Here is a 936-nt window from a genome sequence, read left to right as displayed (position 1 = left end):
CCCCCCTAAGAATTCTTCTCCTTATAGAACAAAGGAGAAATTAGGAATTCTCAGTGGTTAGGACCTCACACTTTCACTGCCAAGGGTGTGGATTTGATCTATGGCTGGGGAACTAAGATCCCACAAGCCATGCAGCACAGCCAAAAAAAAAAAAATATATATATATATATATAGGAATTCTTAGTAACCTCCCTTCTGGACCATGTCAGACATGAAAAACACTGACTAGATTCATTCAAGCAAACATATTGCTATCACAAATATCAGATGACATTATGTGATCAAAATTCTCTTTAAACATTTTAAAATTTTTATTTATTTTTAGCTATGCTGTGGAGGCTGTAGGATCTTAGTTACTTGACCAGGGATCAAACAAGCACCTCCTGCAGTGGAAGCACAGACTAACCACTGAACCACCAGGGAAGTCTCCCAAATTCTGCCTAAAACACTAACTTAAGAAATGAAGAATAAATGAATAAATTCTCTCGGGGACAAGAATACGGTTCCCTGTGTGTCTTAGTATAATTTCAGTCTTCCACTTACATATCCCACCTCACCCTCCAGCAAGACGCGTGTCGGGTTGGACAGAGCATCTTTTCTATAAATAGGTCATGCTCTCCAGCTTCCAGATCAACACGGGGTCCTGGGGGCCTGAAAATTGGAGTGTGGCTCTCAGGCGGGCGTGAAGTGGGCAGGGGTTTGCTATTAGAGCTTCTGAAAGGATCTTTCTGACTTCAGAAAATAGTCTGGTGAAGAAAAGCTTTTTTCCGTAAATACTCGCGGACTGCATTCTGCTGTTACAATAGCAGAGGTTAGCACTTTTGATCAATATTCTTCAGAAAAGGCTACCAGGCTAAGTGCAGGCAAAGGGCTGGATGCCTCCCTCCCTCCAAGAGGGCACAGCGCACCCACAACAAAGCTCTTCCCCACCCCACC

The sequence above is a fragment of the Bison bison genome, unplaced genomic scaffold, assembly GCF_000754665.1.
Source record: "Bison bison bison isolate TAMUID 2011002044 unplaced genomic scaffold, Bison_UMD1.0 scf7180017864063, whole genome shotgun sequence".
NCBI lineage: Eukaryota > Metazoa > Chordata > Mammalia > Artiodactyla > Bovidae > Bison > Bison bison.
The sequence above is the reverse complement of the archived record's forward strand: the minus strand, read 5'-3'. Positions refer to the sequence as shown.